Genomic DNA, 17,290 nt, shown 5'->3' on the forward strand with positions numbered 1-17,290 from the left:
GAAGGAGGGTAAAATTTGGAACATAAGATTTTTCAAGGGTCAGTGTTAAAAAATTATCCATGCATATACTCCTAAAATAAAAAAGCTTTAATAGAAGAAGGAAAAAAAAAGAAATGAATTCAATTGCAAAATTCTGGGGGAGGGGAAAGAGAGAAGGAGAGGGCTTTTTCATAAGACCCCTTGTCCGGGCTAAAGCCAAGTCACAGAAAGGTGAGAAATCATCCTTGTCCTGCTTTCTATACATTTAAAAAGCAATTCAATGATAATGAAGAATTATAATATTTCCAAGAATGGTTAAGCATCCTCGACTCTCTGTCTTTCTGTATGGAAAGAAACTGAATTCACAGTGCAGCAAAAACAGCAGGAAAAAGCTTAAGAATACTTGCTGCTAAAATAGAAGAAATAATAACATCTTAGCAAGTCTTTCAAAACACTGCAAACAATCCTCCCACCCCCAACACAGCCCTTCCCAGGCCCCCAGTCTCCCTGGGAGCATATTCTAATGGAATCCACTTGGCCTATTCTTCCTTCTTTTTCACAGTGGACACAAAACCATTTACAGGAAAATGAGGTCTTTGTGCCTAAAAGGTTCCTTTTCCAGCTGCTAATGTGTTTTTGGAGTTATCAGCTTGCCTTAGTTCTGTCAACACATCTTGTGTGGGAGATGAGGTCTCTAATGGGTGCCCACAGGCAGACATCATCTAGGAGACAGAAAGTTCTTGTGTGGTAAGCACATGGCATCAGGAGTCTGAAGACTGGACTCACTTCCTGGTCTTCTCTTTTTATGTGTCTTTTGTCTATCTGTCTGGCAGTGTCTCTCTCTCTCTCTCTCTCTCTCTCTCTCTCTCTCTCTCTCTCTCTCTCTCTCTTTCTCTTTCTCTGTCTCTCTCTCTGTCTCTCTCTTTCTCTCTCAGACTCTTTCTTTCTTTCTTTCTCTCTCTCTCTCTTTCTCTGTCTCTCTCTCTCTCTCTCTCTCTCTCTCTCTCTCTCTCTCTCTCTCTCTCACACACACACACACACACACACACACACACACACACACACTAGCCCTATGATCCTGAACATGTCCCTTTCTCTTTCAGACACCCAGTTTCTTTCCTGCAAAACAACAGGGCTGGGTTGATGCTCTCTAACATCGCTCCTCTCTCTCTATCCCGATTCCGTGATTTTCAGGGATGGGTCAACAAGTTTGAAGACTTTGGGAAGCAGGTTCTTTGCATAGATTAGCTCAGCAAAATTCCTCCAAACCCAAAATCACATCCGTCTTAAAAACATGCCATTCTCTTTTATATTTGATGAGTCAATTATAAGCAAGAGAGAAAGAAAGGCTGAGCCAGTGAATTCAAAATTTCAGTTTAATCAATCAATCAGCAAGGACTCATTGTCAGCATCCAGACTGAGGCAGACTCTGAGCCAGGCACTGGGGCTGGAAAGACAGGAATGAAAAAGTCCCTGGCAATGAGGGACTTACACCCCACTGCAATGTAAACTTCTGTGGAAAGCAAAGTTTAAAGGCAATCCACTAATGTCTAGGAGAACCCGATTATTCCCCAAGGAAGTCCTCATTGAGTTTCTGGTGGGCCCCAAATGAAGCAGTCCCTAAGTCTTTCAGCAAATCCAACATGTACCCCTATAACATACATGTGTGTATATGTGGACATATATGATTAATCTCCTGAGTCAGTCTGCTGTTCTCTTGTATGTCCCAAGTTTTCCTTTGACATTACTTAGACTTTACCGAGTCTAATTCTGCTCTTCGCAGTTTCTACCCATTGCTTCTCATTCTCGGAGAACTGAATTAAGAATGTTTCTATTTACTCATCTCAAGCGAGTCACAGAATTTCAGAATTGGAAGAGAATGGGAAGGAAAAGGGGACTGGCTTTTGATTCAGTGGAATTTGAATTCAGGTTCAAATAAGGCTCTGTAACGATTTGTATCTTCTCAAGCAAATCATTTCACCTTTCTAGGACTGTCTCATCATCTGGAAAAGGAAAGGGTTGAACAAGAAAGTCAGTAAGATCTCTTCTAGGTCCGAATCTATGATTCAGGGGTCCTCTGACTTCAGAGATTTTCTCCCTAAATCTGAGCAGGCTTGCTGCCTCTGACAACTCCAGCTGCTGCTTGAACACTTCCACTGAGAGGGAACTCACCGACATAAAAAGTAGGGCATTTTGAAAAGGCCATCCATCTCTTCTCCTCCCCAACTCCTCCCCATTCTTATTGTTCTAATGGAAAGGCCAGAGAGTGCGAGTTGAAGGATGTGTGTTGCGACTCGAAGAAGTCATTATGAAATCTTTCAATTAAAGGAATTTTTAATTACTCTCAATCCCACTGGCCCACTCTGGGCCTTCCTTATTCTGATAAGGAGGTTCCATATGTGTGTAAATGGGTTTCTTTCCCTTGTAGGATCCCCAAGGTCTACCTGAGCCTTCTATCTTTTCTTTTGGAATGCATTTGCACTGTGCTCCCTTCGGTTGCCAAGGCTGCATCCCTTGGAGGGTGATGTTCTAATCCCTTTACAGACAATTAATTGGAAAGATTTGCCCAGCGGGTTATCCAGAGCATCACCTTAACATCCTAGACATTTTTCTCCATTTTTGCCTTAATCCTTTTATCTCCTTGCTTTCTAAGTCCCTATTTTTTTTTTTCACAAAAGCCTACCTGAAGGAACAAAGGGAAATGATGCAGATTGTAGGCTGTCTAGACCTGGAAAACACCTTAGATATCAGCCACATGACCCCTCCTCAGGGACCAAGATGTATATCTGCTTCTCAAGAAGAAATGACCCCCCGGACTTTGAGGAAGCAGCAGAGTGCAATGACAACCTGATATATGTGAAGTGAAGGATGTGTGAAGGACCCACTGTCTGTGGCCCCAGAAGCAGGAGCCATCTCCGGATCACATTCAATTGGAAGAAGCGAGGCAGGAGGGACTGATGCCAGTGAAGGAAGAGGCTGAGTAAGTGAGGGATCTTGAGAGTTAGATTTGTCCCTTTTTTCTTTTCTGTTCTAAACCCTGGCTGGAAGCTCCAGGAGGAAAAGGAAAAGGTCAAATTAGCAAAGCAAAAAGGGGACCCCTTTAGCGCTGAGTGCGGCAGTTAGCACAGAGATAGTTTCAAATTAGAGGTAAGTGGGGACAGGGATGGATGGATTGATGGATGGTGAAAAATCTTTTGTAAAGCACTTATTATAAGAGCAGTGTGATGTGGTGTATAGGGAACCAGATTTGGATCCATGAGACTTTGTATGAACCCTGATACAGGCAATTACTTTCTATGTGACTTGGCGAAATCACTTAGCATTTCTGGGTCTCAGTTTCCTCAATGACTGCTAAAGTTTTTAATAGCTCAAATCTTTGATCATATAATCCTCTGTGACGAGCACTGTGTTAAATACTGGTGAGACATAAGCTGGTTTCAAGGACTCACATTTTATTTGGAGAAGAAAACATATGAAAGTTCAGTTCACGTGAAAAACATACAGAAAGTCCCCAAAGTCTTATGGGTGCAGAAGGAAGGCAAAACCCAGAGGCTCTTAGAAGGCATCTGCAGGTGAGAAGAAACTACTTGGCAACTATTGAGAATATTAGCAAGGCAGATGGAAGACTTCCTAGAAGGACTGAGCTGGTGACCCCTCATCCAATCAGTGGGAGAAACCATGTTGTTCTTCCTACCACCTTCCCAGATGACACGTGGATGGACCATAATGAGGTGAGATACAAATGGAAGGCAAAAGGGAAGGTGTTTCCATTGGGGATTTTTTTCTAATCCCAAGTAAGGCCTTTAAAAGACAAAGACCATTTCATATATATTTTCATATATAAGCAAGGAGTTTCCCTATGGGTGAAAGGTAACTTTGTTGGTCTAACCACATTTGGTTTATAATGAGAGTTCCTATTCCTAGAAATCCTCACAACTAATTTTAAAAGATTAAGGATGTGGAGATTATTGTTTCCATTTTATAGGAATGGAATCTGAAGATCATGGAAGCTGTTTCTTTTCCTACCCATTCGACCACTTCTCTTCAATTTCCTTTGCAAGATCATTATTCATTCTCCCTTAACCTGCCTTGAGCAGGGGTGCCCCCAAAGCTTCTTTCTGGGATTCCTTTTTCTACATTCTCCTCACTGGTGATCTCATCATATCTCATAAATTAACTATCATCTCTATGCTGATGAATTGCAGGCCCACATATCCAGCCCAAGTTTCACAGAGCTCCAATTCCACACGTCTGATGGATATTGCCCACAGGCTTCTCCTCATGTCCAAAACAGAGTTCCTTATTATTTCCCTTAAACTCGCTTTTCCTGATAGCTTTTCCATTTCTGTTGAAAGCACTTCCATCTTACCAGCTCTACATATTTGTAACCTGTTTTCTTCTATTCTTCTCCCTTCTTCCCATCACATCCAATCAGCTTCCAAGTTTTCTTGATTATATTCCCTTGACATCACCAGAGTTCTTCCCCCTCTCTATGCTTGTACAACCATGACCCTGATCAGGATCTTGTCACCTCATGTTTGGACTATTGAAATAGTCTTCTAAATTACCTAATAAGTTTATGTTCCCTTTCCCGCCCCCAACCCACCTAACTCAGCTGCCAAACATACAACCTTTCTCAGTGTGTACATTTGATTAAGTCTCTCCCTATCCCACTTTTACTTTCAACTCTAGGCTCCAACATAAACTCCTCTGTGTAGCATTTAAAGCCTGACTCAAGCTGACCTTTCCAGGTTCCTCACATTTCATTCCCCCCTCATGTACCAAACTCTACATTTGCGTCAAATTGGTCCACATGCTTTTCTGCAGAGATGATGACATCTCTCATCTCTGGGTCTTTACACAGGCTGTTTCCTTTCTCCCCATTCCTAGAATGGCACCCATCCTCACTCTGCTTCTAAGAATTCTTAGTTTGCTTCAATTCTCCTCTTCCTACAGGGAAACATTTCCTGATCCCCTTCCTAGTCATCAATACCCCACACATTATTTTGTACATTCTTTATTTACTTATTTTATAGTTTATTTATTTCTGCATATGTAAAGTCCTGTGCCAGACATTGAGAATTCAAAGACATGCATTAAGTATTCAATAAATACTTGTGATATTGAACTGAACTGGATTAAACTAAATTGAATTGCTCATGTCTTCTGTTTCTGATTCTAATCTTCTTCCCCAAAATAACTGCCTCCTCTGCCTTTAATTCCTTTTCCAGATGGAACAACTAATCCACAAGTCACCCACATTGAGCTTCTACCTTTGCCTCAACTGATAAAATGTCACTCAAGAAACAGAAGGATGAGAATATGTATGGTCAGGGAGAAATATAGGTGTGACCTTAGTTAAGTGATCTTCCCTCTTTGGACCTCATTTTTTTTTTATATCTGAAAAGTAAGAAGTGTGAATCAATCAATAACCTCTAACTTTCTGAGCTCTCAAGTTCACTATCTCATGTGATATACTATCAACCCAACATTATGACTTCTCAGCATACAGATACAGACGCACACCCGGACGCACAGACATCCATTGCTGAAATATCCTTGTGTTCTGAGCTGTGTTGCAGCACCCAGAGGCAGGTACACGTGCACACACACACTTATGTGCTTAGACTTCTCTGAAAATAGCTACAGAGCCTCAGAAGTTCTCCAGATGGTTCATACCTGAGCAGGATCATCCTCGGCAGCATCAATCATTTAGTCAAACAATTGCAGGCATTTATGAAGCACCTGGTATGTGTGCAAGCACTGTTAGATACTGGTGATTCAAAGACAAATATAGAACAGTTCTTGTCCCCATCCTTGCCATAGAGTTATCCAGATACTTCTGGAAGACTTTCACTCAGAGAGAAGCCATTTGGCCTTTGAGTAAATTTGAGTAAATTTAATTGTAATTGTAAAATACATGTTTAAATCTGCTCCTTTGCAGTTCTCAGCCTATCTCACCCCATATTGCTCTTAGTTATGCTTCTTGGGGATAGGAAGAACAAGTTTATGACAGTCCTTCTTTACCTTCCTGACCCCAGGCTTTTCTTCTTCAAGGGAAACAACACCATATCATTCAAAAGATAATTTTTCCTGATCACCATCCTAGTCATCCTGAATTCATTATTTTCTATGATTCCCACTTAGGATATCCCAAACAAGTGGTCAGATTCTTTATCACTGTGTGATCTTGAGCAAGTCATTTAATTCCTGTTTGCCTCGATTTCTTCAGCTGTCAAATGGAAATAATGGTATCACTTACATTGGAGGGCTATTGTGACAATTGAACAAGATGACTTTTTAAGAGCACTAAGCACAGTGCCTGGCACTCTATCTATCTATCTATCTATCTATCTATCTATCTATCTATCTACATCTACTATCTATCTATAGATATAGATAGATAGATAGTAGATATAGATAGATATAGATATATACATATATCTATATCTAAATATATATACATATATCTAGATATATATCTAGATATATATTTAGATAGATAGATAGATAGATAGATAGATAGATTTCTTATTTCTTTCTCTTCCCTTTTGTGTACACTCTGTCTGTGATTGAGAGCTCACCATTACCTGAAGCAACCCAGGGTGTTTGGGGACAGCTCTAATTTTTAGAAAGTTATTCTTCAATATTTGAAAGTTTTTCATGCAATTATCATTTTTGTCTTTTTTTCCCGGCCTACAATTCACAGAAGAGACTTGGCTGTTCTGCCCATCCAGAATCTCTGTTCACATTAGCATTAACTCATTAGCATGAACATCAGTCTTCTCAAAAGTGTCTTAAAAGAACAGACAGAAATGAAACCTCTGGATCTGCCAGGAAATCAGTATGCAGTTGGCCATCTCCCTAGGAATTTGGCATTTGACCTAAACATTATGTGTCTTGTCTTCCTTTTTCTAAAATTAAAATCGATACATAAAATCCAGCAAGTTAACCCAAAGAAGCAATCTCATTGACAAAACTATTCACTCTTGGAGCAGATGTCTAATGTGTGTTTATTATTCTGGCTGTTAATAGGAAGAGGGAGATCAGAAATTACTCCTGATAAACTCCATCAAAAATCAATACTTTCCCCCAAAGACTTGCTGCCTTGCAGAGTGGACTATTTGCTGTCTTTACTCATTGTTTTTGGTTGCATGACGTGACCTAGATTCATTGTATGTCAAAGCTAGGAGGAGCCTCAGAACAGGGAATGGCAGAGCTGGAAGAACAATGAGACAGAGAAGGCTAAAAAGGTGGGGAGGACATGAGAATAGAGCAGCATCCCTAGGAGGGGAGGAGAAGGGAGAAGTTCAGGATAGCAGAGAAGGAAGTGACTTTGAATTCTGCCTTTTCTAATGCTCATCACTTATGTCACAACCTGCTGGGGATGGGATATAATTGCTTTCTCTATAAATAAGGAGCTTGGACGAGGTGATCTTCCAGCTTTACCTAAGACCCTCTCATTCTAGGCGTCTTAGGCAAGAAACTTCCAAGATAATTTTGACTTGACCAAAATAATGCAGTTAATTTGCAGCAGATCCAACCCAGCTCCCTTCCCTCTAATATAGGGCCTGCCACATTGCACAAATACTTTCAGCTTCTTTCCCACTGTGATATTCTAAGATTATAACTCCTAAGAGTCTGACTCCAGAGACTCATGGATGTTAAAATTCTATAATTTATGTCAGGATGAGGATTGAGCCTGGATTTCATTTGTATAAAAAACATCAGTTAAAGAAACATTCAACCAGTACAAGAATGTATCTTCTTAATTTTAGTCACCTAAGTTCAACAGAGGCTTAATTATTAAATTAATTAGAATAAAAGAGAGGATCTCAAATGCAAGATTCAGGTTCAAATCTTCCTGAATCTAATGCTGCCTCTGGAAATTTAATTTACAATTAAAATATGTCTACAGTTGCAATATCACAAGTTCATAAAATATCAAAATATTTAAAAATCCCTCAGTGAGCACCTACTCTACATGCTTAGGGCTTGAGGGAGATAAATGTTTTGGAAAGAGTGTGGAGCTTAAAGTCAAGAAGACTTTTTTTCAGAAAAACCTGGAAAGACTTACATGAACTGATGCAGAATGAAATAAGCAGAACCAAGAAAACACAGCAACAAGATTATGTTATGATCAAATATGGTAGACTTGGCTCTTCTCAACAATGAGGGGATTTAAGGAAATTCCCATAGACTTGGGATGGAAAGAGCCTTCTACTTCCAGAGAGAGAACTATAGAAATTGAATATGGATCAAAACAAGGTACTTTTGCCTTTTTTGTAGTTTGTTTGGGTTTTTGGTATTTTTTCTTTCTTGTGTTTTTTTTTTCTCCTTTGGTCTGATTTTTCTTGCACAAGATGACAAATATGGAAATATGTTAAAATAATAGTGCTTATTTAATCTATATCAGATCACTTGATATCTAAGGAGAGAGGTAAAAAAGGGAGGGAGAAAAATTTGGAATACAAAAAGTCTTACAAAAATGAATATTGAAAACTAGCTTTACATGTATTTGGAAAAATAAAATACTACTGAAGAAGACTCTTCTTCCTGAGTTCAAATCTGGTTCTGTAACTCTGGTCAAGTCACTTTACTCTATTTGTCTCAGTTTCCTCATCTGTGAAATGATCTAGAGAAGAAAACTGAAAACCACTTCAGTATCTTTGCAAAGAAAACTCTAAATGGTATCATGAGGAGTCAGACATGGCTCGATAACAACAAGATATTGTTCCTGTCTTTATGGTGTTCAGAAGTATTCTATGGCCTCAAATCTAACTTTCCAGCCAGTTCAGGAATATTCCCCATGGTTTTCCTAGCAGGAAGCATTGTTTTGACACTTATAATAGCAATGAACAACTTGATTTGGTTGCTCCTTGGGGTGGCCCATTCCATAGGAGATCAACAAGTTCTTTCTTAAATTATTGTTGTGTTTATGCTTATTTTCATGCTATGCAATGCTATATATGTCATGTCATGTCATGATATATATATATATGATATTAGTTAGCTACTTCCAAAGAGAAGGGTTTTCTGTCTGTTTCTTGGAATCCTGAAGTAGCCTAGGTTAGATAATTTACATTTTCATTTGGCATTCTCATATGACATGGATTTTAGGTATTTTAATCTCTTGCTTATCCGCCCTGCTCTGAATGCTTTTCATTTTATCCATGTTCTTCCTAAACCATTAGGCCAAGAACTGGATATAGTTAATTTAACCAAAAAGGAATACAATGGGACTCTTACCTCCTTCTTCCTATTAACCAGGCCTCAAGGCAGCCTTTGTTCATAGGAATCTTTTAATTCATACCAAATTTGTAGTCCAGTGATTGACCCATTTCTCATTTGTACAAATGGCTGTCCAGCCATGTGACTGTCATTTTATATTTGTGAAGTGTTTTTAAATCCCATTTTTTAGATTGTATGCTTATCCATGTTAATTTTCATGGCATTCATGTCAGCCCATCATTCTAGCTCATGGAGATTTGAAGGAATCCTGATTATCATCTACTGCGTAAATATCCTGTGCATGTTTGTGTCGTCTTCAAATCTGATAAACATGTCACTGATATCACTTAATCCAAGCCATTGATAAAAATGCTGATCAGCAGAAGGCCATAGACATACACATTATTTCATTCCAAGCTGACTTTGAACCATGTATGACTGCTCTATGGGTCTGGCTATTCAACCAATTCCAAATCTAGCTATTTAGCTATTTAGTCTATTTAGACTAATATCTCTCCAACCTTTGCTTTGTACAATTGTTAGCCATTATTTAGGTTGGACAATAATAACGTAATAGATATTGTGCATTTAGCATAAAGAATATTCCAGCAGAGAGCTAGATGATGAGCCTGGTGACCTATTTCCTGAACTCTTTGCCTATTTTCTCCTTTATAGGTAGTCTTCAATATGGAATCCAGGCCACACTTCCAGCTATTAAGAATCATACAATCAATTGAAGGAGATGGAAATGCAATTAAGTGTGCTATAGGATAGAAGGTAATAGGGCTGGAGGAGGTGTGTACACAAAATGCTCTCGAAATATTTGGGTAAGAAGAGGCCTCTTGCAGCTAAATCTAACAAGAAAGGTTTCCTAACAGTGGCAGTCCCCAAGCTGGGCTGGGTAAAAAGATAAGTCTTTATTCTGAAAGGCACAAAGATGGGAAAATATGAGATGCTATTCAGGAAAAGGGAGATGAAGTAGGGAAGCTAATGTCAACTCCCAACCCAATTTGTTTGGAACATATTGTGACTGAAAGTGAATTTAGTGGAATGCCACTGGAAAAGTCATGAATAGTCAGACAGTGGAAGGCTTTAAAATAGTCCAACCCTTAAAGAAAAGAAATTCAGAAGTCCCTGATCACCCAACTTTTAGGTGCCTCAATAGTTGCCTATAATTTCTCCTCCATTCTCTTTATCTTCCAATTTGAAGTTGGAGAATTAGGTGGGCTCACACTGACAATGCTAGGGGTCGGTAGGGGAAAGTGAAAAGGCCAGAGGCTGCATCCCCAACAACACTGCTGGCTGCTGCCATTGGATTCTAAGCTTTGCCCTCGTTCCTATGCCCATCGCCATTCTCACCCCCATCCCCAAGCCGTCCTCTTCTGTGCCCTCCCAACTGCGAGATAGAGATTAGAGTTATCACAGCGTGTCAGAAAGTTGGCAGGAAAGCCAGGACAGTGCTGAGGAAGGAGCTGGATGGAATTCAACTACCAATGGCTTCAGTGGATGACTCCTGAGCTGGGGCCCTGAGCATCTAGAAACTGAAAGGAAAATTGGAAAACAGAGAGGATGATGAATGAGGATGGAGTGGGCCAGTCTGAGGGAGAATACTGAGTTTGGCAAGGGGCTGAGATTGATGGGGATTGATGGGCCAGGACAGGTGCTCAGATGAAGAAATGTTTCTCAAGCATGAAGAAACAAGCACTTGTGTAGCTGGTGTTCAGTGAAAGAGGAACTTCGGTAGGATCTTTGCCCAGCTTCTTGCTCTCTCTGGGTCTCAGTTCCCACTCTGAAGGGAAAGTGCATGAGTGGATGTCTAACATCACTCTCAGCTGACATCCTATGCTAAGAGCTTTAAGATCTTACACATAAACCACAATGTATTACATGGCTCTTTGTAGAATTTGTTTTGGGCCCCCAATCCCATTTAGAATTCTCTGAATCCAACAACAGCAACCATGGAATTAGCCCTTTAAGATTTACAGGGTTTTTTGCCAAATGTTATCTCATTTGAGCCGCACAACAATCCTAGGAGGTAGGTGCTATTATTTTCTCCATTTTGCAGATGAAGAAACTGAGGCAGACAGAGATTAAGTGACTTGCCCAGGATTATAAATCTAGAGGTTAGATTTGAAGTTAGGTATTCCTGAGTCCTGAGCACTTATCCACTTAGCTACCTCTATATTAAAATTATGACATTGTATTACAGAATGGCAAAAGAACAATTCACTTAGAAGCATCAAAGCAATAAAATCATTTAGGATCAAACCTCTGGCCACACATTCTATCCACTCTGCCCACAAGGTACCTTCTCTCATAGCCCCCATCCCAGGAGATATTTCCCTCTAGTATCCACTCCCACTCAAAACGCTCTTTTTCTGTGCTGCTGAACCCAGCTGACATGAATGAGATAGAGACACAGAGACAGAGAAACAGAGACAAAGCAGTTAGATTTATGATCACTAATTTGTAAAATCCAAGTAGTGGGTGAGGTTGTAGTAAATGGGGAGGACACAAGCATATGGCTCTAAGAAATCTATGTTTGCATGTAGCCCAACAGGAAAATTCAAGGACACTGATCTGATCTTCTGTGCAGAGAAAAGGGAAATCTAATCCCTGGGGCAGAACAATCACCCAATCTGACCCTCTAGTAGACAAAGGAGATCCGGGGGCCATCACTAGCTTACATGGTTGCTTCTTGGTTAACACAGGAAGAGTTTTTGAGAAGAATCCCTGAGAGTTCTAGACACTGGATCTTCTATATGGAATAGATTTGCTAATACACTCAAACTCTGTGCAAAAGGAAAACAAGGTGCCATGTAGTTTCTTTGAAGTGTCATACTTAGAGTGAAAATCCACTAAGCATTTCAACTGAGCCAAGCAAGTTATGGTGACTATAGCCAGGTAATAAAGTAGCATCCAAATCCACACATCTGAAACATGAGGTACCATTTGTCCTATGATCCTTAAATATACACATTCCCTTTCTTTGAATTTACTTTCCCTGCTAATTTTGGGAATGTTTGCAAGAGCATATGTCAGGTTTTGAGGGAATTTATTTTGTTCTTTCTTTTCTTGGGACTCCATTTTAATATATGTCTTTATTTTGAGGTAATTGTGCATTCTGGCTGTTTATTTCAAGATAAACATATTAGTTGGGGCTCATGAGGTATATCTCTGAGAGTATAGTCCCACAGAGTACTTTAAACCTTTAGTAATCAGCCTCCAAAGGATACAACCCATAAAAAGGGGCAGGATATTGACCACTGCACATGTTGTGTCTACTTACAAGAATATAGTTAATCAAGACGAGAGACTATTTATTTTTTGTCTTTGTACTCTCACAGTGGCTGAAAAATACTTAGTACTTAATAGATGCTTATTGAATTGAATTGAATGTAGAATTCACCAAGTTCACCAAATTCAATCTCCTCGGAGCTTCCAGTACACTTGATTGTTTATCCTAAAGGACTTATGGTTTCTTCATGGGCCTCTTAAGAGTTTTAGCAGACAAATAAAATTACTGTGGCAAAAAAAAATCTTTAATGTCAGCTAGGCAAGGCCTGGAATTATCACCGTGTGTCACTGGAGGCATTCCTAAAATCCTTCCCTTTAGAAAGAACTTTCCAGAGCTTAAAGTTCTACTGACATCCCAGTTCCCTGCACACCATCACGGAACATCAAGAGATATTATTAGAAGAGAATGCTTTAATAATAAATATTAATAACTACAACAATAATAATATCTCACAAAGCGTTTTCCTCTAGTACTTTCACTCTTTTTGTTGTTGTTTGCTTGCATTTTGTTTTCTTGCTCTTTTTTTTCTTTTCGATCTAATTTTCCTTGTGCAGCATAAGTATGGAAATATGCACATATTTAACATATATTGGATCACTTGCCATCTAAGGGAAGAGTGGAGAGAGGGGAGGGAAAAATTAGAACATGAGGTTTTGTAAGGGTGAATGTTGAAAATTAGAACATGAGGTTTTGTAAGGGTGAATGTTGAAAATATATATATATATTTACAGAGGGAGAGAGAGAGAGAGAGAGAGAGAGAGAGAGAGAGAGAGAGAGAGAGAGAGAGAGAGAGAGAGAGAGAGAGAGAGAGAGGGAGAATAAAAAGTTTTAATTTTAAAAAGTTTCCTCACAACACTCATAATAGAAAATTTCAGGAATGACTCTTCCATTTTGCTGATGAGGAAATGGAAACTCTGAAAGGTTGTTGTTACATGTATGGTCTTACCCAACCATCACCCAGGAAACAGTAGAGATAAAAATACAAACCAGGTCTAATCAGTGTCAGAATGACTATACCATGTTATTACTTTCAAACTATGACTTGCTCCCTTCTTTCTCTTTAAAAAAGAAAAATCTCTAAATGACCCCTGGACATTCTTGAAAGCTCAAATGCCTCGTTCCTGAAAGCTTTCTTGATGGCACCAGAGGAAAATGAGCTTTCGCTTCCCTGGATTTCATGCAAGTATCATCTCCATGCTGCGCAGGAGTTATTCATTAATATTATTCGTGAATATGTTTTACATATTCAAATAAGAAAGTCATATGCTAAAGGCAAAGTCTGATGGAATAAAAGACCTAGAGACCTGGATCCTATTTACATTCTATAGCTAATTCTCATCGTGGCCAGGAGGGCCCTCTACTTCTATAGATCTCAGTTTCCTCAACTAGAAAATAATAACATAGTATTAACACATGGCTTCCCAGATCTCCCCCAGATCTCACCTTTTATGTGACTACATGAAAAACAGGGATAATATTTTAACCATTTTTTCAGGGCACCACATTTTAAGAAGAATATTGACAAGACAAAATTGTTCTAGCTCAAGATATCGATGATGGTATCCATTAAACAATAGAAGTGGATGGAACTAGGGATGTTTAGTTTGGAAGAAGAAAGACACAAGAAATGGTAAGAGGGAAGGAGAGACTATGATGCAATTTCTTCAAGTATTGAAAGGGTAATCAAGAGGAAAAGGGTCATACTTATTCTGATAATAAGGGTCATATTTATTCTGCTAATCTCCTGATGATCACATTAGAACAGAGAGAGGAAAATGCCCAAAGGCAGACAGGTTAGACTTCTTAATAACAGGAACTGGCCTACAGTGGAATGGTTTGTCTGGGGCAATGTTAAGTTACACCTGGCAGGGTTTCCAAGTGGAGATTCAATGACCACATATTATGAATTTGGAAAAGGATGTTCCTGTTTGGGTCCAGGTGGGACTTCTCAGTTTGTGAGGTCCTTCTGTGGGCTGAGACTGTTATTCTGTCTGCTTCCTGAGTTCTGGACTGTGCATAGAATGCAGTAGGTGCTTAATAAAGATTTCTCTAACTAAACTAGATTGAATTAGGCACTTGCTAGCACCAAATGATGGTAAGTGAAAATCATAAATTATTCAAAATCTGAACCAAAAGGAGAAAATGCTTAAAATGTCCCTAAAAGTCAGAGGCACATCTTTCTGTAACTCTCCCCTCAGTTAACCTTGCAGTAAATGAATTTCCTGAGATGAATTCGCCTCCTCATCCTTATTTATAGTGTGGAGACAAACAGAGAGGGGAATAGTCGCTTGAAAAAGCCTCTTCCCCTAGGGAGGCCAGAAAAATACCCAGGTTTTCACATGTCACAATATCAGAACCACAGTTGCTGCCCCCTGCGCTTTGTCAAAAGGGAAGATGAAGGCCCCAGGAAGCTAGCCCTGGCATCTGTCCCAGGTAGGTCAGTTGTTAAGCCCTCTAACAGGTGGCCTGGGTTCAAAGCTGGGTTGCTGAGTGCCTGCTCCCCCACAGTTGGCAGATAATTGGAGAATAAGATTTGAGGGGACCCTGGCATCCCTCCACTGTTGCCTAATTTGACAGCTTTGACATGGAAGGGAATTTTCTTGCCTCTATCTTCAAAGTCCAAGCCCAACTCTCAGAGAGTGAGACAATGAAATGTTTTTTGCCGGTTCATTGAAGACTGAACTCCAGCTGGTAAGGGACACCCATGGTTTAATCTAAAGAATTTACATGGGAATAAGAAGAGACCGCAGGGAAGATGGGAGCCAATTTTTTCTGGCGGCTAAGGCATCAGTGTAGGAGTCCCTGTCAGTCAGTTTGATAATTTACCAGGCAAGGCTTTTGAGTTTTGTTTTATAGTTGGTCTGAAATGGAAAAGGGTAAGGCCAGAAACATCATGAGAACGAATATTTAATCTCTCCATACTTATCAAACATTTACCATAAGACCGGCATTGACCAGAAATGTGTCACATTCAGATCTTTGTCACTAAGATCATGGCACACCTCGAAGTCGTATGATCAAAGCCTCCTAAGGAAAGGAATTATGGAGGAGGAGGAGGACGAGGAGGAGGAAATGGTGTTTGAAAACACAGCAAGTAAGAGGGCTGGAAATCAGTGAATGGGAACTAGAAGGTCAGGATTCAAATTTCACTTTGGCTCATGGGCAAGCCTGCCATTTCTGGTCATCAATTCTCCCAACTATAGTAAATGATGGGTACATGCGTGCCCTTTTGCAACATGACCAGCCAGTTTTTTTCCTAGAAATCAACTTCCTAATTCCATCATTGGGACCAATGTGTTCCATCTCACTCATGGCCTTCACTTATTTTTCCATTTTCCTTTTTCCTTTATGCGATTGTCAACCAAACAAGGTATGTCAATTCTAACAAGACATGGACTGGGTAAGTCCTGTATGGTCATTGCCTGTTGTTATGCCTCTGTTCCAATCTAATGCAGCAGTTTCTGTTCCCAGAGCTTACAGGCTAATGGAGGAGGGATGGAGCTCTCCGAAAGCCACAGACTTAGTGACTTCCCCTGATCCTTGAGTGCCAGAGCACAGTTGACAATGATATCAGCTAACATGAGTAGGCATTAGTGAGTAATAACACAGGAAAATGATGCGCAATACCAACAAAATGATGCGCAATACCAACAAAGCTACAGATCTTGAAATATGAAGGTACAAATGTGTTAGTTCTCTTGTTTCCTGGCTAGATTGACAGATCTCTGAGAGCAAGACTGTGCTAAAGCTAAACTTGTCTCCTCCCAAACTGATCCCATAGTTATGCATAAAGTAGTTGCTAAAGAAATGATTGGAAACTGAAAAATTTAGGGAATTTTTGAAGATTTGGGTCAGCGGACACTGAGAAAATTAAAACAAGCCCTCCCAAATTTATGTAATTACTAAAACAATATGAAATGGCCATGAAAAGGAAGCCCAACCTCTGAGTAACCAAAAGAACAGTAAAAGTCTCAAGGAATAGATAATGAAATCCACCTTCTCTCTCTTGGCAGCAAAGCAGGGATCTTCTCAGGAAGAATAGTACATATATTGTCAGATGTGACCCTGTGTTTGAGATGACATTTTTTTTTCTTTGTTATAGATAGTTCAATTTGGGGAGACAGCACATCCATTTATGTCAATAACATAAAAGCAAAAATTACCCATAGAATATACCAAAGAAAAGACATGTTTGCTATTCTAAAATATATGGTACATTCCCAGTTACTGAGTCTTAAAACCTGAGCTCTTCTCTGGATCATTCATCTTTTCACTTTCCATATCCAGTCATTTTTAAGTTCTGTCAACTATCTTTGAACATTTTTCTCACTTCCAGCCCTTCTCTTTCCCTAAAGCCATCATAATTAGATTACAGCCAGTGGATCTGTCTTCCTTTCTTTTGCTCCTTCATTCCATCTTCTATATCCAACTAATCTTCAAAGTCTACTTTCATAACTCCTCTACTTAGTATCCTAAAATAATTGGTGATTTCCTACCTCTTCAAGCCCAAATTGTGTCTAAAAGTTGAATGCATTGTCTCATAAGAACAATGGTCTGACCACACTGAAAATCTTCAAACAGAGCCTGACTGACCACTTTAGAATGTTGTCAAGAAGATTCTTGTTCTACTTTAAGTTAAACTAGCTGGAGGAAGAGAAGAAATGGATGGAGATTGTAGAAAAAAAAACCACAATGGCCTTGTCAGAGAGTGAGTTCCCCAATACCCGAGTATTCAAGGGAAGACTGAATAGTTGATTGTTGAGGCTCTACGACAATTGGGAT

The sequence above is a fragment of the Sminthopsis crassicaudata genome, chromosome 5 (assembly GCF_048593235.1).
Source record: "Sminthopsis crassicaudata isolate SCR6 chromosome 5, ASM4859323v1, whole genome shotgun sequence".
NCBI classification, from domain to species: domain Eukaryota; kingdom Metazoa; phylum Chordata; class Mammalia; order Dasyuromorphia; family Dasyuridae; genus Sminthopsis; species Sminthopsis crassicaudata.